Below are 22,471 nucleotides of genomic sequence, written 5' to 3'. Positions count from 1 at the left end.
TCGACCCTGGGCCCACTGGACCCCCCCAACCCGTGAGGCTGGCGCCCGTCGTAATCACCGTCCACTAGAAGGGAAGAAACGACTTCCTGGACCGAAGAGCCAGGGATCTCAGCCACCAATTCAGAGAAACTCTGACTAGGTGGTTTACCCAAATCGGACGATCCAGAGACAATGGAGATTTGTTCCATTTGGACAGGATCTCCTGTAATACTCAAGTGTGGAACTGGGCATACGGTATTGCCTCGAAGGAGGCTACCATCAGAGACCCAGGACTTGTTGGCAAAAAACAAAGACAACCATTTGCGGGATGCTAACAGCTTCACCGCAGACTGAAGAGTCTGCAATTTTTCCAGGGAAAGAAAGACTCTCGCCTCCGAGGAGTCCAGAATCAACCCTAGGTACTCCAAATGCTGAGTCGGTACCAGGATTGACTTCTGGATGTTTAACACCCACCCAATTCTCGGAGGGTCTGGCTGGCTATAGACACATCCACCTCTAATTCTGAGTCAGAAGCTGCTCTCAGAAGAAGGTTGTCTAAGTAGCTCACGATGGCAATGCCTTGCCGTTTCAGCAAAGCTAGGATCGGTGCGAGCACCTTGGTGAAAACTCTTGGTGCCGACGCCAGGCCAAAAGGAAGGGCCACAAACTGATAGTGGTCTTCCCCTATCCCAAAGCGCAGAAACCTCTGGTGACTTGCGCAAATTGGGACATGCAAGTATGCATCCTTGATATCCAAGGACGCCAGAAAGTCCCCCGGATGGAGCGCAGCCACCACCGAGCGAATGGATTACATGCAGAACTTCCGTACTCTCACAAAGGCGTTCAGGGTCTTGAGATCCAAGATTGGACGGACCCCTTCCTTCTTCGGGGTGACAAACAGATTTGAATAAAATCCCTGAAACCTCTCGTCCTGCGGAACGGGTAAAATTACCCTGCAACATAGCAAGTCTTGCACTGCCCCAATAGAAACTAAACAATATGCAAATATACAGTGCTAAAACACCTAAAGATACTAGATGATCTAGTAGAAAAGTCCTTCAATACTGAGCTGAGGACATTCACAACTAAACGTACGTCGGGGCGGTACCTAACCACGCACGCAAATTTGTCACTTCCTGCACCGCTGGTTCCTATCACTGCTGAGGTGGAACGCACGCTCGGGACACGAGAGCGGCATACAGCGCCCAGGATCCCAATTTTGTTCCAACGCGATTGAGCCTCAGTGCCGGGTTTGAGGCACCCTAAACGGTAGGCGGCCACTTGGCTCCCCCTGTATATCTTCTTTTAAATTTTATTAAATGAATTACACTATGTCTGGCACCGTTCTGTTTTACATGCATATATCGGGTTAACAAAGACTGCAAAAACTATTACTACCAGGACGCATTGACCATACAGGTGATCCTGTCAAAAGCTTTAAATGTCCCCTTCTTTGGTATCAAACTAATTTGCATTTTCATCTGGTAAGAAGCCATCTCATTCATTCACATCGGGTGTTTGCTTAACCACTTGCTTACTGGGCACATATACCCCCCTCCTGCCCAGGTGAAATTTCAGCTTTCGGCACTGCATCGCTATAACTAACAATTGCGCGGTCGTGCGACGTGGCTCCCAAACAAAATTGACGTCCTTTTTTCCCCACAAGTAGAGCTTTCTTTTGGTGGTATTTGATCGCCTGTGCGGTTTTTATTTTTTGCGCTATAAACAAAAAAGTGAGACAATTTTGAAAAAAATACAATATTTTTTACTTCTTGCTATAATAAATATCCCAATTTAAAAAAAAAAAAAAATTTTTTTTCTCAGTTTAGGCCGATACGTATTCTTCTACATATTTTTGGTAAAAAAAAAAAAAAAAAATCGCAATAAGCGACTGGTTTGCGCAAAAGTTATAGCGCTTACAAAATAGGGGACAGAATTATTTTTTTTTAATTATTTTTTTTTAATAGAAATGGCGGCGATCTGCGATTTTTAATGGGACTGCGACGTTATGGCGGACACATCGGACACATTTTTGGCGCCATTCACATTTATACTGCGATCAGTGCTATAAATATGCACTAATTACAGTATAAATGTGACTGGCATTGAAGGGGTTAACACTAGGGGGTGAGGAAGGGGTTAAATGTATCCCTGCTTAGTGTTCTAACTGTGGGGGAGGGGGGGGTGACCGATCTGTGTCTCTATGTACAAGAGACACAGATCCGTCTCCTCTCCAGAGACAGCACCGCTGTCTCTGTGTAAAACGGCAATGAGAGATGATCTCATATGTTTACATATGAGATCCTCTCTCATTGGCCGCACAGATCGCCTCGCGAACGGCCACTCTGATTGGCCGTTCGCGGCGATCTGTAATTGGCTGTGTCCGAGGGACACGGCCAACACAGATTTTCCCCGCAGCGCGCTCTGGAGCGCGCGCGGGGACCGCCCTAAGGGGCGGCCGTCAATTGACGGCAGTTTGGAAATTGGGATCCGCACTGTAGCCGTCAATTGACGGCAGGCGGATCCCAAGTGGTTAAATGGTGAAGGTGGAACACTATTTTATTTGATTGGAAGCACACAATTTTCTTCAAATCTTGAGGACTATTCATGAGGAATTTTGTCAATCTTATGTTTATGCTCTAATTGAACTTGTTCACACTAGTCTAAGTCACATAATCTGTTTGGCACAGGAATCTGAGCAATCACCAGTACTACACAGCTCAGTATTGAAGGACTTTTCTACTAGATCATCTAGTATCTTTAGGTGTTTTAGCACTGTATATTTGCATATTGTTTAGTTTCAATTATGTATTAACACTAGTATTAGCGCACCCACCCCCCATATCTTTTCACTGTTATAATGACCGATTATTTTGGGTAGCAGCTTTTTTTTACATTTAAGTTAATTTAAATTTATTTTTGGCGCGAGATACCACATACACAACTGCCCCAATAGAGCAGACCGACGAGCTGGAAGGAGAGGGAGACTTGAGGGAAAGAATCTGTTTGGTGAATAGGAAATAAACTATCTTGTACCACGAAGATACCACCTCGCAGACCCACTGATCGGTGAGCAGGGAGGTCCATCGAGCTGTGAACGTGCAAAGCCGCCCCCCCCCCCCCCCATGTGTCGGGCGGGGGGAAAAACTTTATGCAGTGGCGGGTTTGGATGCCAGTTTGTTCGGCTTACGCACCCAGGGAAGTTTCTGTCCCCCAGTTGAGCCTTTTTAGGCCTAGGAGGGTTTACCCACAGACCCTGACTGACGAAAATACCTCTTCTGAGTGGGAAACGAAGGACCTGGCTTACGGCGCGGCTCCTTCCCTTTGGAGGACTGAGGGAGGAGAGAGTTCTTGCCTCCAGTGACATCTTTAATAATGTCATCCAGCGAGGTACCAAAAAGCCTCCCACCTTTGAAGGGTAAATCTGCTAGGGCTTTTTTTGATGCTTGGTCAGCAGACCAGCATTTCAGCCAAATCAGGCGGCGTAAAACCACCGCCGAAAAAGAGGCTCTGGATATCAAGGGGGCTGTATCCAATGTAGCATCACAGACATATACAAGGCCCTGGACCAACTGGTCGGCCAGTCTAATACATTTGGGAGGGAGCTGGTACTCCTCCACAGTCTGGTGCAAAACCTTTGCCCATTCAGTGAGTGTCTGAGACACCAAGGTAGCAGCCACAATAGGCCGCAATACAGACCCCAACATGGTAAACATGGAGCGGGTCAGCGCCTCAGACCTCCTATCGATATGGTCCTTGTAGGCATGGTTCCCTTTTATAGGGAGAGTGGTCACCTTATTTAACTGGGCAACCGGGGGGTCAACTACTGGAGGAGAAGCCTATTTTTTCAACAGGCTGTCCTCAAAAGGGTAGCGGACCACTAGGCGCTGAGGAACCACAAAGGACTTCTGCGGCTTTTCCCATTCCTTATCAATGAACATGTCAAAAAAAGACACAAAGAAAAACCTTCACAGAGCAGTCCGACTTGTGGGACCCAAAAAAAGACTGAACCCTCAAGTGGATGCCTCAACTGCACCATCCAGCTTAATGGAGTCCCTTACAGCACTGATAAGCGCACTGACAAGTGCCATGTCCTGTACCGACCCAAGGGAGGAGTCTTCCTCACAAGGAAGGTCCTGGTCCACATCCTCTGACAACCTAGAATCGGGGTCCTGTGCCGCAGCCAGGCCCGGGTCTGAGTCAGAGCATTCCCCAGGAGATGGCGGGGGCGCTTTGTACCCCCCTTTACGCCCGCACGTCGCTTCCACCCTGGCAAAAAATGTTTCTAGGACCGCCGACAAAGTGTCCATGGGAACTGCAGGGGCACCAGCTGCCACCTCAGGCATGTTTGGGGAAAAAAGGGCCAGATACTGACTCCATAACCACAGACAGCTCTCAGGGACCTGCGCTGACTGGGGGGGTTACCCAGGGGACTCACCAACCCAGCAAGAGACTGCTCAGCGCCGCTGCCCGCCTTTAGTATACAGCGCTTGCTGTGAGGAACAACTGAGGTAAAGCTGTGAGGTAAAAGAAGATATGTGATGCGTCATATAGATAGTATGGCTGATATTGCATGGCATTCGGATCAAGCACGCACAGGACCCTTTTTTTGGTCCGCACCAGAATTGGATCGCATGGGTGTTCACACCCATGCGTTCCTATTCATGTCTGAACTGTCAGTTCGCAGTGCGATATGCAAGCTGAAATGGGGGTGTTGCTGCTGTCTTTTAATAAGGACACTTACCTGTCCTAGGCGCCTGTGAAGTCGCCCCCCCCCCCCCCAGGCCGATCCCTCGATTGTGGCAGGTCCCCACGCCGCCATCCTCACTAAGGCCTTGCGGCTTCACTCCCCGTTTCCTACTACGCAGGCAGGAGTCGCACGGCGCTTTGTGAATGGGCCGGCTGCTTTTTGGCATACACACAGTTCCCAGAAGGCAGCGCACCCCATTGACCAGAAGACAACGCGAGGAGGACGATGAATAAGACCTGCCGCAGACTAGGAAGAGGCAGATTAAAAACATCTGCATAGCAACCGCTATTTCTGGTAAGTAAAAAAAAATCTCTTATCGTTCATGGACGGACACAGCCTTCTCAAGTCTTGACAAGTGGGTTATGTTCCTGTTCATAGGAGAGGACTAGGCAGAACATTTTAAATACATGTTACTTTAACAGAGTTAAACAACACCCCCCAGGGGGTGGTCCCTCCGGACATAACCCTCCTCCCTGCAGCATGCAGCCTCAGTTTTTTTCTGCCTAGCCAAGGAGAAGGACGTGGCTCCCTTTGGGCCCAGTGAGCTGAAGAAATTTTTATTTTTAATTTTCTTTATTTAAGATTCTTCTATCAACTGCCGGCTGGGTGACAGGCTGGATATATAGATCCTTGCAGTCGCCTCAGTTCGGCCAGAGAGCGTGAGCACACAATTGCTAAGGGCTGGGTCTGCCACAACATACCCCATGACTCCTGGGGTGGCCGGTGGGCTTTTTGCTTCAGTGTCCACACATGACTGGGCTATGGAGTTGTCTCACTCACAGTGGCCAACAGCTACTCCAACGCGGTTGTATGCCTGTCAGGAATGCACCAGCCGGACGGGTAAGTACAGTCCTTCCTGCCTCGGCGGGTCAGTATGGCTGGGAATTCCTGGGGTTAGAAGGTCCTCCTATGCTCCCTTTTCCCTGCTCTCTGTCATTTTTCCCTCTGCTGGCTACCACTGCTTACCAGGGTGGACCTGTGGGGGGGCTCCTTTCCCACCGGGGGACTGTGGGGTGTCTGGGCCCATTTTGGCTGTGGGTTGTGCTTTGCCTTGGGAGGCCCCCTTGTGGCCTTCTCATCCACATTGCGACGTTTCGCCGCCATTTTTTTCAGTCTATTTACATCCCATTGGTGGCCATTTTGTCGTGGTTGGCGGTTTGTGTGTACTGTGTGAGACGATTTTACTAAGGGGAAGAGATGGAATTTATTCCCTAATTTGCAGGAACACAAATTTCATCCCTGCCCAACGATTGGCGGGTGCCAGAGGACATTGAGTACTGTAAACCCGCCGATCGTCTTCCGCTATGTGTAATCACAGCGGCAGCGGCTCCAATGCGTGCACCCTACCCGGAAGAGTCGGATCACGTGTATATATACACATGATCCAGCACACAGGTGGCACCCTGTAGCAGTACAACTGCTTTAGGGCGGACCTTAAGTTGTTACAGTAAATAAAAGTCAGCAGCTACAAATACTGTAGCCGAGTTTTATTAAAAAAAAATTGCTTCCCTTTTCAGGGACCTAGTGCCATCCTCACCCAAAAAGTTGTTGGTTACTAGTGGGCGGACTAACAATGTCCACTCAATACATCGTCTACTGTAGTGTATATGCTGCTGGTGTTCTGTGAAAACAGGCAAGTCATCGAAATCTGCAATTATTGCTGCTGGAGAGTCACTGGAAGTAAAGTAATTGGAGATTTTGGCAAGTTGGCCGTTTTGACAGAACACTGATTCTTCGTCAGCCTTTGTGTCCCCGGCGCCGCCATGTTTACTGTGATAAGCTGGTGTTTCATCAGATTAGGCAACCCGTCAATTTGTAATGGAAGCGACATTCTGTCGTCGCCATCCTGTATCCACAGTAAGGATACAGTGAAAGGGTGCCAAGCGGACATCATGTTACATCCACTGGAGTCTTGCATTTCACACTTATTTTTAACAGTAAACTGAGCTTATAAAGTGAAAAACAGTATTTAGAAATTTGACGGACTGTTTAGATGTTGAATTTTTAAAAAAGCGGCAAGCCTGCTGATCTCACAGGTTTGCAAATTTGACAGAACTCGCTGCTTTTATATTTCAACATCTAAACAGTCCGTCAGATTTCTAAATACTGCATTTTACCTTATAAGCTCTGTTTACTGTTAAAAATGTGAAATGCAAGACTCCGGTGGGTGCAACAAGTTGTCCGCTTGCTGTCTTCTCACTGTAGCCTAAGGCCCCTTTCACAGTGGGCAGGGGAGGTGCGGTGGCGGTATATCGGCGTAATTTTTAGCACGATATACCGTCGTATTTACCGCGATAATCAGCCGCTAGCGGTGCAGTTTTAACCCTCTCTAGCGGCCAAAAAAGGGTTAATACCGCCGGCAATGCGCCTCTGTAGAGGTGCACTGCCAGCGGCATTACCGCGGTTTCCCATTGATTTCAATGGGAAGGAGCGGTAAACGCCCCGCTCCTATACCGCTCCAAAGATGCCGCTTGGAGGATATTTTTTTTCCCTCCCGCCAGCGCATCGCTTCAGTGTGAAAGCCCTCGGGCTTTCACATTGAGAATGCTGGGGCAGGATTATTTGAGGCGTTATTTATGCGCTATTTTTAGTGCTAAATCGCCTGAAATACACCTCAGTGTGAAAGGGGCCTTATACTGTGGGAGGAGTGCGGGAAGTAGCAAGATGGCGGTGACAAAATGAAATTTTCCGCCGAATCCAACAAAACACCGGCTGTGATATCCTGCGAATTCACATTCGGCTCCCAATGCGGAGTTCTATGAATAGTCCTGCAGGCTCCAGGAGCCTGTGATATGTCCCAGGAGGTAACCACCTAGGTAGGATGGGGGGACTCCCACTCGGATCACCTAAGTGGGAATGCCCAGATAGCAAGGATAATGTTGAATTGAACTATGTTAAAAGAGAAGGGATTTTATTTTATAGTTTCATACTTACCTAGGTGGATGCAGCATCGGTCCCCCGGGGGCCTCTGTACTGAGAACCGAGTGATCGACACACTGCCGATGGCTCAGTTCCCACAGCTCCCCGAGCAGAGAGCTGCTGACTATCAATCAGCAGCTCTCCGCCTCTTCCTCGCTCACTGGAGCGCTGAGCTGTGGAGCGGTCGTCTCAAGCTCTCAGCGGCTCGCTAAGGCAGTTGAGATGGGTGTCAGTCCATTCGCCTGGCATATCCAGACTTCCATTGCCACGATGATGCAGTGCTCGGACTAATTCCTGTGACGTCAGCAGAGAGCGCACTGAAGTCCGCTCTCTGCTGAAAACGGGTCACAGGAGTGCAAAACTAATTGCACCTGTGACCCATAGGAGTAGTCCAGCCTAACAACCTTTGGCTATACTTTCCTTTCAACTTGTTACACATTATCACATGCAAGTTTTACACTTGCAGGGCACTTAAAGCACAAGTTCAAGTTGACACTTTTCCAATTTGTAGCAAATTTGTGTGGCAGGTCTTTAGCAAGAGCAAATTTGCAGTGGCCCCTGTGGTGGGATGACTACTGCACAACATAACTGAACCAGAACTTGCAGCAGACTTGCAGAACGTGCAGCAGACTTGCAGAATAATTGCAAAGAAATGCGGACTTGATGCAATTTTGCAAGTCTAGCAATGGCTGGCCAAGTCATTTTCACATTTGTAGCTCACTTTTGCCATCTGGGTTGGCACCTACCAAAAAAAAAGGATAAAACATCCCCCCAAAAAATGTTTTTTTTATTATTGGCAGGGGAGGGTGGGAGGATAAGGAAGAGTAGAACTTACACATGTTTTAGTGAAGGTCCACTTTAAAGTCATTTTTAGACTGTACAAGTCCACTTTAGATAATTTTCTGCCTTCTGTTATCAGATATCAATCCATACCTCCATGAATGCGTCAGACAATACTAAAGACAACGCTTCAACACACATATAACCCCTGCTTGTATAGAGGCCTTACACCAAGCTATAGGAACTCTCTGGGCCTCCCCCCCAAACACCGGGAATGGGGCCTACACGAGGCAGCACCGACTCACCTGCTCTCCTCAAAACTCCGTTACCGACTGCGCCACGCAGACTTACGGCCTGCCACGTGACCGAGCCCCTCGCAACGCCGATTGGAGGAGAGGCCAGTCAGCAACGAGAGCGGCTCTTCCCATTGGCACGCGGGGGCGTCCCGTGAAGGGAGTTGCGGAAAAGACACGTGACTGCCTTCCTAAGGCGCGCTGTGAAGTGAACTTCTGTATGAAGTTATAAGAAAAGCGTGATTATCAGGGAGCGTTTTAAAGGCACAATGCACATTTTGTTTGTAAAAATAAGTAAATAAATACACCCATACTGTTTATTATTATTTTTTTTGATTGGAGGTTGCAAAGCGTTGGCGTAACTCGAACTTTCAGCCTAGGTTCACATTTGTACAATGCGGGAACCAGGGCGATTACAGCACCGGTTCCCGTATCACATCTCTCCCACGAACTGCTGCGGGTGTCAATACAATGTTAAAGCACAGTTCCACCCAAAAATTGAACTTCCGCCTTTCAGAATCCCCCCGTCACATTTGGCACCTTTCAGGGTGCAGCAGATACCTGTCTAATACAGGTATTTTGCTTCCAATTCTGGGCATAGATATCCGAGCCACCCACGAGTATCTACGCCACTTACGGTGCCTTCTTCTGGGAGACAAACAGGTCCCAGAAGACATCAGGGACCAGTGGGATCGCTCAGTGTGAGTCACGCATGCACAGTAGGGAACCGGGAAGTGAAGCCGCAAGGCTTCCTGATTCCCTTACCGAAGATGACGGCAGCAGCACCCGAGGGACAGATCTGCTTTGGGTGCTGACATCTCAGGCGCCCTGGACAGGTAAGTATCCTTATTTAACAGTCAGCAACTGCAGTATTTGTAGCTGCTGACTTTAAAAAAAAAAAAAATTGGCGGAACTCCGCTTTAGACCCCTTTCGCACTGAGAGCATATTGCAGGCGCTATAGCATTAAAAATAGCGCCTGCAATCCGCCCTTAAACTGCTGCTCTATTATCTCCAGTGTGAAAGGCCAAGGGCTTTTCACACTGAAGCGGTGCGCTGGCAGGGTGTCAGGAAAAGTCCTGTTAGCAGCTTCTTTGGAGCGTATTAGCAGCGGTGAACTCACCGCTGCTAATGCGCTCCTGCCCATTGAAATCAATGGGGCAGCGCTGCCATACCGCCGGCAATACGCTGCTGTAGCGGTGCATTGCGGGCGGTTTTAACCATTTCTCGGCCGCTAGCAGGGCTTAAAAGCGGCCGAAATGGTCCGCAAATCGGACGGTAAAATAGCAGCGTTTTACCGCCAGCGCTATGGGAGGCAGCAGTGTGAAAGGGGCCCCCTGACATAGAGTAACCAAACATCCTGGTTTCCGGGGACAGTCCCCTGAACTGAGAACAATGTCCCTGGACCAAGTCTGTGCCTGGTTGTGTCCCCGGTTGGATTTAATAGGGTGCCCGGGCAATTTTAAAGACAGTGCAGAATAATAAACAAAAAATATATAATTCTGAATTACACACCCCCACTCTGCCTTTTCTACTAGCTTATGGTGATGATCATGTGCTGGTCAGAGCGCATTACCATTCCGCTCCCACTCGCATGTTCTTCTGCCTTGGCTCAAGTCCTGGCCAGCAGCCTGCCTGCCTATCTCCTTGCCTTCCCTGGTGGAGTGATCTTCCTTTGCTAAGCTGCGCTCCCCACCCAGTAGTAGCCGGGGGCCCGAGAGTTATGCCGTGTACACACGACCGTTTTTAATGCCATGGAAAAAAACAAAGTTTTTCTGTATGTGATTCATGTCAAGCCTGCCTTGCATGCACACGAATGTGAAAAAAAAATGCTTGAGTAAAGCGTGATGATGTACAACTAGGGTGACCACGTGTCCCGGATTGCCCGGGACAGTCCCGCATTTTGCAGGTCTGTCCCGGGCACCTTTACTCCGGGACAATACAGTGTCCCGGAATGAAGTTAACACAGCCACTCCCCGGGCCAATAAGGCCGCCACATAACCGCTTTACTCACTGACAGTACTTGTCCTGGCGGGGAATGCCTGGAGGAGCACAATCCCTGCCCCCTGGTTGTGATTGGAGAAATCATAAATCCTGCCTCTTGTGTCCAATCACTGTGCTGTGATTCGTTGCAGCACAAGTTGATTTTTGGGAAGGGAGGGTGTCCCTGAATGGTAGTTTGGAAATGTGGTCACCCTATGTAAAACAGGTACGACGACACTATAAAGGGGAAGTTCCATTCGGATGGCGCCACCCTTTGGGCTGCTTTTGCTGATTTCGTGTTAGTAAAAGTTTGGTGAGAGACGATTCGTGCTTTTCAGTCTTCGTGCTTTTCAGTCTGTTACAGCTATCTCCATTACAAACGCTAGTTTTACCAGAACGAGTGCTCCCGTCTCATAACTTGCTTCTGAGCATGTGAGTTTTTTTTTTTTCCGTCGTCAAAGCCTACACACGACCGTTTTTTACAACGAGAAAAATTTGAGCATGTTCTAAATTTTTAATACCCATTTTTCACGTTGAAAAAAATGCTCTGGAGCCTACACACGACCGTTTTTAATGACCAATTTAAAAAAATGCATTTTTTGCATCATGAAAAATGGTCGCGTGTACGCGGCATAAGACTTGAGAGGATGTGAGGTGGGTAGTGGCTGCGGCAGCAGCAACAGGCAGAGAGAGGCAGCTGAGCTTAGCTGACGGGGTCCAGCAGCAGGAACAGAGGGGATGGGGATCTGATTGTGGGGCTGCCAGTGCCTTCAAGGCTTCAACACAGGTGTACTTTGGGGGTGTCTGTGAATAGACTACATTGTCTCTCTCTGGCATCATGGATGGTATCATAACTCACAGGCAGCAGGCACTCTGTCATGGCTCTGGCTGGCAGTGCACTGACACAGTGTGTCACATAACATGGCTGCTGAGTGTTGATTTTGTTGTCTTCTTGGTCATAAGTTAACAAAATCAGCACCCAGCAGCCATGTTATGTGACACACTGTGACATAGCCAGCCAGAGCCATGAAAAGGTGCCTGCTGCCTGTTTGTTATCATAATGTTGATGCTCTTAACCAGTTGCCGACCGCCCAATAGCAGATTTACTGCTACAGGGTGGTCATGCTGCGCAGGATCATGTATATATACACGAGCCTGCGTTTCTGAGTATCGGAGCCGATCAGCGGATTCGGCTAACTCAATGTTTGCCGGTGGATTATTCTGTACACAGACAAAACAGCGGTCTGCCTATGTAAACAAGGCAGATCGCCGTTCTGTCAGTATGGAAGACATTGATCTTGTGTTTCTGAAAAGCAGGGACAGGGATCTATACCTAAAAGCACCTCCCCCACTTGTTAGGCACACGGACAACTTGAAGTGCCTTTTACACTTCTTGGTTCTGGATTGGCGGAGGTAGGTGGGTCTCTCTGAAGCCTTGACAAATGTGTTCTCTTTTGTGTTTTTTTGTTTGTTGATTATTTATACGTTTACTATTTGTATAACTAACTGATATTCTGCTTTATATTTTGTGTTAAGCCTCATACACATGCTTGGTTTACTCGGCAAGAACCGGTGATCTGACGATATAGTTCCTCCTATATCGATATGGTTCCCGTCTTGACTGCGCAGGCGCAATCCGAGCCGACAGAAATCACTGAACCTCCAGGGCGACGTGGAATTTGCTGTAAGTGGCCAGTCGTCCTCACATCCTCGCTTCGCTCGGCCTCTTGGCTCTTTTTTTAACATCCTCCAATCCACGGGGATGTTAAGGAATGAGCCTGGATGCCGCCCGAGGTTCAGAGATTTCAGTGGGCTTCGTCTGCGCCTGCGCAGTCAAGCAGGGAACCATCTCAATAGGGGAACTTGATTGACAAGACACCGGCAAGGAAACAGCTGGCAGAGCTTTCTTGCCGAGTATACCGAGCGTGTAAACGATGCTTTCAGGTTTCTCGTCAAGAAAACTGCCTAAAATCTAGACGAGAAAAATAGAGAACATTTCTCTATTCTCTCGTCGTGATTCTCGGCAGTGTTTTCCTGCCAAGAAACCCGAGAGTGTGTATATTTACCTTTTGCTGTGGAAACCCGCGCATGCTCGAAATGACTTTGACGCATGCGCGGTAGCTTCCTAGGCATAGGTAGGGTGCAGCAAGATGGCGGCAACAGCATTGAATGTGACGAGCGCAAGCTCGATGTACGCAATGACGTCACTGCGTTCTTGCCATTCAAAAGAACCGCGGTTCTTTTGAATTGGAGTGTCTGTGCACTCGGGCGGCAAGAGATTCTTGCCAAGAATCTCGTCAGGAAAAACAAGGGTTTTTTCCTGATGAGATTCTGGCCCGTGTGTACAGGGCTTCAAGTTACAAAGGCAAAGGTAAAGGTACAATTTTTTTTTTCCTAAATAGCTTCCTTTACCTTAGTGCAGTCCTCCTTCACTTACCTCATCCTTCCATTTTGCTTTTAAATTTATTATTTCTTCTGAGAAATCCTCACTTCCTGTTCTTCTGTCTGTAACTCCACACAGTAATGCAAGGCTTTCTCCCTGGTGTGGTGTGGAGTGTCGTGCTCGCCCCATCCCTTGGACTACAGGAGAGTCAGGGCGCTCTCTACGTTGCAGATAGAGAAAGGAGCTGTGTGTTAGCTGGCATCCTGACTCTCCTGTAGTCCAAGGGAGGGTGCCAGCACAACACTCCATACCAGGGAGTTTCTATTGGGATACCAGCGACCCACTTTATGCAATTTGTATATGCTCTATAACCATTTTTATTATAACTTTTTTATGTACCAATTTTTTCAAGCACCGCTATAATCACAATCCTCCTGTTTTAGTACTTGTTAGGCACACATTTAACCCTTTGATTACCCTAGATGTTAACCCCTTCCCAGCCAGGGTCAATAGTAAAGTGACAGTGCATATTTTTAGCAATGATCACTGTATTAGTGTCACTAGTTCCCACAAAGTGTCAATAAGTGTCAGATTGTCCACCACAATATCCCAGTTTCGCAATATATGTCGCCGATTGTCGCCATTATTGGTAAAAAAAAATATGTCCCTGAATATAATTTTAAAAAATCTGGTCACCTTACCCTGACTCACTGGTCCCGTGGACCCTTTCTTTGGTCCTGGGCATGCTAGGGGGTTATTATTGAACTCACTGACACAAATTTTGGGTACTATTGTACTTCAACTTCTTCAGTATGAATTGCTATAAAAATGCAGGCGCACCGAGGTGTGAAATGCACTGCTATTGTGCCCTCTGAAAGTGTTGGGGGCTGCATTTGAGGTCCTCTGTAATTTTTAAGTTGACCAGGGATGAGATCAGACATGCATAGTAGCTCCCAACTGTCCCTGATTTGGAACAAAGTCCCTCTTTCCTCCTTATTTGTCTCTCGTTTTGGTCTGATCTATATAGTTGTATATAAATTTCACTTTTTTTCATTCAAAAAGTGATTCCCAGTGCTAAACCTTTCATCCAATTTCTAAATTGCTAAACTGGTAAATTTGTAAATTTCAAAAGCCAGTATAAAGTAATAGTAATGGTAAAAAAAAGCACTTGTGTGTTGAACTAATAATTTCTCCTTTAAAGCAGGGTTCCGCAGCCAAACTTTTATTTTTTTCAGCATTTATGAGCATAGAAAGGTACACGCACTACTTTGGTCGCTGTATATAATCGCGGTCCGTTTTCTCGGCAAAGAAGGACTTATAAAATTAGTTTGAGGGAGTTTCCATTTTGCTTGTGGGCATTGTGAAGCCCACAAGCAATCACTTCCTGGAAGCAGTGAAATCTCTTGAGATTTCGCGGCACGGTGTCTTGTCACATTCGGCTCCCCATCACAGATTGCTCTGGAAGTGACGTTTCGTCGCCGCCATCTTGCTACACCCCACATTCCTGCACAGTAATGATATTTGATAGAGTGAGAAGGGGGCAAGCGGACATCTTGTTACACCCACCAGAGTTTTAGATTTCTCAGTTATTTTCAACACAGAACAGATTTACAAATACTGTATTTAAGCATATAAGCTCCGTTTTATGTTGAAAATAACTGTGAAATCTAAAACTCCGGTGGGTGTAACAAGATGTCCGCTTGCCCCCGTCTCACTCTATCATTACTTTGTAGGAGTGTGGGGTGTAGCAAGATGGCGGCGACGAAACGTCACTCCTGGAGCAATCTCTGATAAAAATGCAATAAAACTATCCCCTATTTTGTAAACGCTATAAATTTTGCGCAAACCAACCGATAAACGCTTATTGCGATTTTTTTTACCAAAAATAGGTAGAAGAATACGTATCGGCCTAAACTGAGGGAAAAAAAATTTTTATATATATTTTTGGGGGATATTTATTATAGCAAAAAGTTAAAAATATTGAATTTTTTTCAAAATTGTTGCTCTATTTTTGTTTATAGCGCAAAAAATAAAAACCGCAGAGGTGATCAAATACCATTAAAAGAAAGCTCTATTTGTGGGAAAAAAATGACGCCAATTTTGTTTGGGAGCCACGTCGCACGACCGCACAATTGTCAGTTAAAGCGATGCAGTGCCGAATCGCAAAAAGGGGCAAGGTCCTTTAGCTGCATTTTGGTCCAGGTCTTAAGTGGTTAATGCATCCTATGCATTAAAGCGGAGTTCCATCCTTATTATGTTTATTAAAAGTCAGCAGCTAGAAAAAGTGTAGGTGCTGACTCTTAATAAACAGACACCTGCTCCACGTTCCAGCGAACGTCGCTACTCTCCCCCCACCTCCGCCGGCGCCTCCATTCACATTGTGGGCACCTGGCCGTGACAGCTTTCGGCTTCACGGCCAGGCACTCACTGCGCATGCTAGTGGACAGGCGATGTCACGTATCCAAGGAGATCGCCTAGAGGAAGGGGCCGCCTAAGGCGAAAGAAGGAGTCACCTAGGCGGCCCGTAGGTGGAAGTAGGAAGTGGGACAGGAAGTCCCACTCCTACCAAAGCCCCCACTCACCCCTCCAAAAAAAATGACATGCTGAATGTGGCATGTAAGGGGGTGAGGAGTGCTTAAAGCGGAAGTTCCACTTTTGGTTGGAACTCTGCTTTAAGGTAAAAAAACATCCAACGATTACCCCGCCCCCCTTTTTACTTACCTGAGCCCTGGAAAGTCCTGCGTCGTAAACACGCTTGATCGTTGTCCGGGCTTCTCGGCTCTTCATTGGATAGATTGATAGCAGCGCAGCCATTGGCTTGCGCTGCTGTCAATCAAATCCAATGACGCAGATGCCGGGGGGCGGGACCGAGTCCTGCAATTGGCGGCTATGGACGCCGAATGCCGGACTCGGGAGCGTGCCCGCAAGGTAACCCCCTAGGGAGAGCATTTCCCAGAGGGGGTTATCTGAGGCGGGGAGGAGCTGAGACAGCCGCAGAGGGACCCCAGAACAGCAGGATTGGGGCCACTCTGTGCAAAATGAACTGCACAGTGCAGGTAAGTATGATATGTTTGTTATTTTTTTTTATTCAAACCTATGCAACCACTTTAACTTCTGTATCATCCGCTCCATCTAGTGGCCAAAATGTGGTATACTTTCTCATTCGGGTATTTCGGAAAATTGTGACACGTTTTGGCCACTAGCTGGAGCTGACGATATATAGAAGTCCATCCATTTGAAAACATACAGTGACATTTTGTTTGGCTGACACAAATTTTTCTGATATTTGTGCAATGAATCTTTTAGAACTCAGCCCCTTATACTTTCCTATCCTTGTTTCTGATCCATTACCACCTGGAGTCAGATTCATCGCTGCATCAGTCTCCTGAACATGTGTTTCATTTTTTAACCACTTAAGCCCCGGACCAAAATGCTGCCTAAAGACCCAAGGGGTTTTTACAGTTCGGGACTTCGTCGCTTTAACAGACAATTGCGCGGTCGTGCGACGTGGCTCCCAAACAAAATTGGCATCTTTTTTTCCCCACAAATAGAGCTTTCTTTTGGTGGTATTTGATCACCTCTGCGGTTTTTATTTTTTGCGCTATAAACAAACAATAGAGCGACAATTTTGAAAAAAATGCAATATTTTTTACTTTTTGCTATAATAAATATCCCCCAAAAACATATATAACATTTTTTTTTCCTCAGTTTAGGCCGATACGTATTCTTCTACCTATTTTTGGTAAAAAAAAATCGCAATAATCGTTTATCGGTTGGTTAGCGCAAATTTATAGTGTTTACAATAGGGGATATTTTTTTTTTTTTGTTTTTTTTTTTACTACTAATGGCGGCGATCAGCGATTTTTTTTCGTGACTGCGACATTATGGCGGACACTTCGGACAATTTTGACACATTTTTTGGGACAATTGTCATTTTCACAGCAAAAAATGCATTTAAATTGCATTCTTTATTGTGAAAATGACAGTTGCAGTTTGGGAGTTAAACACAGGGGGCGCTGTAACATTTAGGGATCACTGTGTATGTGTTTACTAGTGTAGGGGGGTGTGGCTGTAGGAATGACGTCATCGATCGTGTCTTCCCTATAAAGGGAATGACGTGATCGATGCGCCGACACAGTGAAGCACGGGGAAGCCGTGTTTACACACGGCTCTCCCCGTTCTTCAGCTCTGGGGAGCGATCGCGACGGAGCGGCTATAAACGAATAGCCGCGCCGTCGTCCCGGATCGCTCCTGAAGCCACGGGGACCGCCGCATGTAGGGGGGGGGGGTCCCGATCGGACCCCCGACCCACGTCAAGCAGAGGACGTATATATACGTGGATGTGCCTGCCTGTGCCATTCTGCTGACGTATATGTACATGAGGCGGTCCTTAAGTGGTTAAAGAACAATACGTTTTTGTGTGAATAAAAAAAAAAATTATTAACCACTTGCCGCCCGCCCTATTACAAAATGACGGCAGCAAAGTGGTTTCAAAATCCTGAGTGGACGTCATATGACGTCCTCAGGATATTGAGCCGCTGGGCGCCCCCGGGGGGCGCGCATCGTGGCGATCGTTGTTGTAGGGTGTCAGTCTGACACTCCGCAACACCGATCTAGGTAAAGAGTCCTCTGACGGAGACTCTTTACCACATGATCAGCCGTGTCCAATCACGGCTGATCACGATGTAAACAAGAAGAGCCGGTTATCGGCTTTTCCTCACTCGCGTCTGTCAGGTGCGAGTAGAGGAGAGCCGATCGGCCGCTCCTCTGACAGGGGGGGCTTGTGCTGATCGATTATCAGCACAGCCCCCCTGAGGATGCCCACACTAGACCACCAGGGATGCCACTAGACCACCAGGGATGCCCTCCACCAGGTATGCCACCCTAGACCACCAGGGATGCCAATCAGTTCCCACAATGGATGCCAATCAGTGCCCACAATGGATGCCAATCAGTGCCCACAATGGGCATCACTGATTGGCAGGCATTGTTGTTTGGCACTGATTGCCATCCATAAGTACAATATAATACAGTACATTCATTCCCACCCGTGCCACCTATCAGTGCCCATCCGTGCCCATCTGTGCTGCCTATCTGTGCCCATCCGTGCTGCCTATCTGTACCCATCCGTGCTGCCTATCTGTACCCATCTGTGCCGCCTATCAGTGCTGCATATTAGTGCCCATCAATTCCACCTCATCAGTGCCACCTCATCGGTGCCCATCAGTGAAGGAGAAAACGTACTTATTTACAAAGTTTTGTAACAGAAACGAAAAAAAAGCATTTGTTTTTCCACATTTTCAGTATTTTTAATTTTTTTTGCAGAAAATAAAAATCCCAGAGGTGATCAAATACCACCAAAAGAAAGCTCTATTTGTGGGAACAAGATTATACAAATTTAGTTTGGGTACAGCGTAGCATGACCACGCAATTGTCATTCAAAGTGCAACAGCGCTGAAAGCTGAAAATTGGTTTGGGAAGGAAGGTGTATAAGTGCCATGTATGGAAGTAGTTAAAGGCATTCTCCATTTTGTGATATGTATTCAGTTACATGTATAGTAATGAATAAATATGATTTTGCTTGCTGTGTTCTTTGACATATAAAGAGGTATTGTAGTAGGTTTTGTTCAGGGCAGGACTTAGGGTGGTGGGGGGCCCCTGGACTTGAGTCACTTTCGGACCCTACCTTCTAATACATTATGAAACATGGGTGTGGTTCATGCAAAATAGTGGGCGTGGCTCAATGGGCATGGCTCTGATGGAGGGACAGCAGGCACAGAGCGTTCCATGACTCAATGGACGGGAAGCGCATGCGCTGGAGAAATAATCAAAGAAAAAAGTAAGGAGATTTTAACAGGCAGGGGCCCCCTATTGGACGGGGGCCCATGGGCTTGAGCCCAGTCAAGCCCAATGGTAAGTCCGGCCCTGGTCTTGTTGGTACTAGGGGTGTGTACCAAGCAGTGTTACTTCTAATAAGTGATAATTCAAAATCAGTGAGGTAAGACTGTGGTAACGGGAAGAAGCAGAGAGATTAGCGGAAAGATTTGTCGTGTTCATACCTCTGGCCTGTATATGTCACTATTTACAGCTGTTACATGTACAATATTTTTTATACTCTTCTTAAATTAGTTCCTGTTCCTGTTTATGGATGCCTGAACCTTGTAAATAGCTATTATTCTTAGTAGACTACTGGAAACATGCAGTGAACAAGGTTCTTGAGTGGACCCTAGATCATAGTGAGATTAAATGCTGGTGGAAGATGATACTGTAGGGTCAGTAGAAGAGAGAAACCCCTGGAAGAAGTCATCTGTGTGACGAAACGGCGTAGGGAGGAGCGACGTGCTGACGTCACCACGATCCACGCTGTCTACCCGGAAAGGACGAGCAGACAGCAGAGCCGGCCGGCTAATACTATTGATCGCACTTTTTAACCGACATACATAAAGTTGGTCTGACATAGAAGATTGGTGAAACAGGAGAGAGAGTGGCAGTTTACCCAGGACCCTTACTGACCTATGTGTATACATGCCTGATTTATTTCTTGCTCTGGTAAGCAGTTGGTACATAAGTGGTGGAGGATTTGTCATCTGATTCACAAGATTTTGCCTGGATATTTAGCCTCACCCATTCGGAGAACTTTCTGTCACTTCCTGCAATCTTCTGTGATACATCCTATATGGACTTTTGCACAACCTCTTTTTCAGTTTTAATGCACTGGGGTTTTGTGTGCCCATAACATAATTGAAGATTTATGTTGATTTAATTTGCAGCGCAGCTTTTCCTTTTAAAATTGTATTCTTGTGTGTATCTGACATATAAGCTGCAGCAGCCTTTTTTTATTTTTATTATTTTCATTTTTATTTTTTTTCACATTATTTTTATAGTGTCATCACTATTTCACATATTAGACCTGCACAGTATCTTCCAATATATAGAAGAGAGAAACTGCAGGAAAAGAGGAGGAACAACAAAAAATGGAGGAGTGGTGGTGCTAGGAAAGGAGATCCATTCTCCTCCACCCATTGTTGGACAGTGGCTGGTGTTTTATAGTGATAGGTAGAAACTCTGGAAGCCATTGGAGTGAACATAGAACATTCAGGGGCTCAAATTTAAAAATGTAACTAAGGGCAAAATGTATTTTTTAGTTTTGGGTAGAGTGGGGAGATATTAGAACACTTGTCCGATTTGTATTGCAGTCTGTGGGAGATTCACCCTATTTGTCTTATTTACCATGATCACAGACACTGAAAGGAAATTCCAAATTTTGGGTTGTCATCAGAACAGGAATAGAGGGGAACTCTTCCAATCGGGACACAAGTTCTTGTGACCCTAGTGATGACTACAGACTCCTGCACTTTGGAGGGATTTCCTCTCACTTTCTGTTTTTGGCATTAAAGGGGTTGTAAAGGAAAAACATTTTTTCATAATAAGCATCCTTTACTTGCAGACATTCCTCTTTTCACTTCCTCGTTGTTCGTTTTTGCTCAGAAGTTGCTCTATTTCTTCTCTGTTCTGTTCACTTCCTGCTTGTCTGATTTTACTAACCACCGTGAAGGGAGGCTTTACTGCGGTGGTCAGTGATGTGCTCACCCCTTCCTGGGAACTACATCTGTGCGGCTCTCTATATGTTAGAGACTTCAAGGAGGTGTGAATTACTGGGAGTGCCGCAATTCATACTAGGAAATGTAGTTCTTACATCAGGGATCCTCAAACTACGGCCCTCCAGCTGTTGTGGAACTACACATCCCATGAGGCATTGTAAAACTCTGACATTCACAGGCATGACTAGGCATGATGGGAATTGTAGTTCCTGAACAACTGGAGGGCCATAGTTTGAAGACCTCTGTCTTACATGAACGAGCGATGCAAACCAGGAAGTGAATGAGAGAACAGAAACTAGAATGCCGGAGGTGATATAGATGAAGGAATTTAATAGGTATTTACTCGTTTTTTAACAGAATCATTACACTACTCTGTCTGTCTACTTTGCAGACATTAATTTTAGGCAAAAAAATTTTTTCCTTTACAACTCCTTTAAGACAGAAAGTGAGAGGAAATCTCCACAATTAGACACAGATGGAAGAAAAGGGGATAACTCTCCCTTACTATTCCATCCAATTTTTATCAGACTAGGTGAGCACGTAGCAGTTTTTACTGCGAATATTTATATAATCGTATGTAATAAACTTTTATGATTATTATTGTATTGGATACTAATGACATATTTTTAAGTCCTGTACAGACCACATGAAACTGAAGATGGGTGCAAGGCCCCTGATGAAGCACAGCTGTGCGAAACATGTTGGTCATCTGCATATATGAAGTATCTTGTTTCTGAATTCTTCATGGTCTATGTAAAACCTATTATCATATTTTAATGTTATTAATAAATTCTTATACTTTTTCAATCAGTTTTATCTAGTGTGCGCACCTTTTAACAGTGTCTCCCAAATAAAATCCCATACTTGGGGAGAGTTGTGTCTCTCCCTACCTTTTCTCTTTCTATCTCCCTTACTGTTTAAAAAAAAAAAAAAAAGTTTTGCCTTAGTTCTACTTGAAGATCTTTGTTATGAGACTCTTTCGGAGACCCGTTTCATTTTAAAGTTAAAGTTTAGCCAAAAAATCCCACATTGTGCAGGCAGCTGGATCTGTAGAAATCTTCTGTGCGGGGTGTCTGGTCCTCCTCCTGACGCTGAACCTTCACAAAGTTTAATCGCTCTAAGTCTTCTGTGAAGCTGCAGTAAAGAAGCTCCAAGTGGGGACCCATCCTCTTGTCGTCTCTGAAAAGTTGTTTCTCAACTGAAAAGTTGTTTCAAAATGTATAATGCATGTATCATGAGGAAAAATACTGTGACGCATTCAGAGATGATGTTATATACATTGTACACTATGTAACAACTTTTCTCAATAGGGAGGAGGGGGCAGGTCCCTTTCAGGACCTTGTTCACAGCAGCTTCGCAGAAGACTGGAATCCCTACACAGATTTCCACAGTATGCAGCTGGCTTACAGACATAGGCCATACATCATTACAGGTAAATTAGGTCACCAAAGCTATAGTTAATTCTGTTTTGAATGGTAAAACAAATTTAAAAACCTAAGCTCAATTTTTTTCCCATCACCTTCCAGGACAGCACACCTGAGAGATGAGGGCTCCTCCCTACAGGAAATACAATCAATTCAACAGCTTGTTATAAGTCCCCACCCTTTCCCTTGATCCCCAGTATTGATTGTGTTTCTCCCGAACACAGCGACATGTTTTTTTTTTTTAAAGACCAGGGAGGGTCTAATGGTACCCCTGTTTAGACAGGTTTTAGGGAGGATGAGGAGGGCTGAACTAACCTGTAGGCTTTGTCCTCACAGGTCGCCCCAAGCGTGCACCAGCACT

At 46.3% G+C, this 22,471-nt stretch overlaps 1 protein-coding gene across 1 annotated transcript in view; it reads right to left on the bottom strand.

Moving 5' to 3' along the window:
• The window catches only part of PIWIL2 (piwi like RNA-mediated gene silencing 2), a 426,915-nt gene extending 418,053 nt beyond the window's left edge, over window positions 1-8,862 (bottom strand). The window contains exon 1 of the mRNA XM_040346159.1: window positions 8,734-8,862. The gene's annotated coding sequence lies outside the window, so the exon portion shown is untranslated. The remainder of the gene's footprint in view (window positions 1-8,733) is intronic.
• Window positions 8,863-22,471: the final 13,609 nt, after the last annotated feature.

The sequence above is a fragment of the Rana temporaria genome, chromosome 3, assembly GCF_905171775.1.
Source record: "Rana temporaria chromosome 3, aRanTem1.1, whole genome shotgun sequence".
Taxonomy (NCBI): domain Eukaryota; kingdom Metazoa; phylum Chordata; class Amphibia; order Anura; family Ranidae; genus Rana; species Rana temporaria.
This window is presented reverse-complemented; position numbering and strand designations above follow the sequence as displayed.